The following is a 2,647-nucleotide window of genomic DNA, read 5'->3' on the forward strand; positions in this document are numbered from 1 at the left end:
TTAATATCAACTATTTTTGATGATGATTGCTTTGTAAATGCTTCGATAGCTGGATTTCCATCAAATTCATCAAATATTTCTTTTTTCCTTTTTTTTGTTAAATTTTCTCCCAAGACCCACATGTACAAAAATGTTTATGGCAACCCTTTTTGTAGTGGCAAGAAACTGGAAACTGAGTGGATGCCCATCAGTTGGAGAATGGCTGAGTAAGTTATAGTATATGAATGTTATGGAAAATTACTGTTCTATGAGAAACAATCAGCAGGATGATTTCAGAGAGGCCTGGGGAGACTTACATGAACTGATGTTAAGTGAAGTGAGCAGAACCAGTAGATCATTGAACACAGCAACAACAAGATTATACAATGATCAATTCTGATGGACGTGACTCTTTCCAACAATGAGATGATTGATGCCAGTTCCAATAATCTTGGGATGAAGAGAGTCATCTACACCCAGAGAGAGGACCGTGGGGACTGAGTGTGGATCACAACATAGCATTTTCATCTTTTTGTTGTTGTTTGCTTGCATTTTGTTTTCTTTCTCAGTTTTTTTTCCTTCTTGATCTGATTTTTCTTGTGCAGCAAGATAATTGTATAAATATATATGCATTTATAGGATTTAACATATTTTAATACAGTTAACATATATTGGATTACCTCCCATTTAGAAGAGGAGGGGAGGAGGAGGGGAGAATTTGGAACACAAGGTTTTGCAAGTGTCATTATTGAAAAATTACCCATGCATATGTTTTGTAAATAAAAAGCTTTAATAAAAAATTTAAAATAATAAAATTTCCCCCAATTACATGTAAAAATAAATTTTAACATTTCTCTCCTTTCCTCCCTCCCCACCCCTCCTCATGGAAAAGGAAAGCAATTTAACATAGTTTATACATGTGTAGTTATGCAAAACATGTTTCCATATTAATTATGTTGTGAAAGAAAATATAGACAAAAAAATCTCAAGAAAAAGAAACAAAGTAAAAAAGTATGCTTCAATCTGTATTCAGATACCATCAGTTCTTTTTGAGGGGAATGAATAATATTCTTCATCATAAGTCCTTCAGAGTTGCCTTGGATCATTGTATTGCTGAGAATAGCTAAGTCACTCACAGCTGATCATCTTACAACATTGCTGTTACTTTGTACCCAGCACAAGTCACTTTGTATCAGCTTCCGTAAGTCTTTCCAGGTTTTTCTGAGTGCATCCTGCTCATTATTTCTTACAGCACAATAGTATTCCATCATAATCACATACCACAATTGATTGAGCCATTCCCCAGTTGATGGACATCCACTCAACTTCCAATTCTTCTGTAAATATTTTTCAGGCACTTTGTAAGCCTTAAAAGATGACTGCTAAATATTTATTGAACTTATTTAAAATCCAGATAATGCATCAAGATTTAAGGTGAGGCGCAATGCTAGGGATTGGGATGCAAAGACAAAAACAAAACCAGTTCTTGCCTTCAGGGAATTTACATCCTACTGTGGGATTTAACATGTGGACAAGTAAGTAAGAACAATGTAGGAAAATATGTTATAGTGGATAGAGAGCCAATCTCAGGTCAAGGTTACTTGGGTTAAAATTCTATCTCTGAAACACTGATTGTTGGATGCCAGGCAAGTTACTTATGATGTCCTAGACAACTGTCTAGTGGTATAAGTGGCTGAAAAGGCAGAATCAACTTCTATATGAGTTTTCTGATTAGGGAACTTTCTGTACCAATGAAATCACAAGTCTAGGCTTTATCCTAGAAGCAAAAAAGCCACTATTAGTTAAGGGACTTTTAATTTTTTTTTGACATGAACTGCTCCTTCTTTCCTTCCTTCCTTCCTTCCTTCCTTCCTTCCTTCCTTCCTTCCTTCCTTCCTTCCTTCCTTCCTTCTTTTCTTCTTTCCTTCCTCCCTTCCCTCCCTCTCTCTTTCCTTCCCTCTTTCCCTCCTTCCTTCCCTACCTCCCTCAAGTCTGGAGCCAGGAAGACCTGAATTCAAATCTAGCTAAGACACATATTAGCTATGTGATCCTGGATAAGTCATTTAACCCTGTTTGCCTCAGTTTCCTCATCTGTAAAAAATGAGTTGCAGAAGCAATTCCAGTATCTTTGCCCAGAGAATCCCAAATGGAATCATGAAAATTTGGATTTGGTTGAAAACAACTACACTTTAGGAAGAGGTAGATCTGGGGAAATTTCTTAGAAATGGGAAAGGAGCTAGTAGATAGGGAGAAATCAAGAAATATGTGGTGTGTGTGTGTGTGTGTGTGTGTGTGTGTGTGTGTGTGTGTATGAGAGAGAGAGAGAGAGAGAGAGAGAGAGAGAGAGAGAGAGAGAGGAGCAGACACAGATATGCATAGACACATAGATAAATAGAGACAGACAAAAAGAATGTTCAATGAATCTACCTCCAGGAGAGAGGAAGAGATGGAGGATAGGATTTCTCTTCCCAGAGAAGAAAGATGAAAATATGAACTCCCAAATGTTGAATGAAATCTGCATATGGTCAGTAATGTAAAACAAGAAAGGCATAAGAGAGGCAAGTAGTTAGGGATAGGAAGAGCCAGAGGAGAGAAGGTTAGAATTGGGTGGGGTGAGGATGGAGAAGAGAATTCAGGAAAGATGGGAGATAGGGATCCAGGATTCACT

This window comes from Antechinus flavipes, chromosome 6, assembly GCF_016432865.1.
Source record: "Antechinus flavipes isolate AdamAnt ecotype Samford, QLD, Australia chromosome 6, AdamAnt_v2, whole genome shotgun sequence".
NCBI lineage: Eukaryota > Metazoa > Chordata > Mammalia > Dasyuromorphia > Dasyuridae > Antechinus > Antechinus flavipes.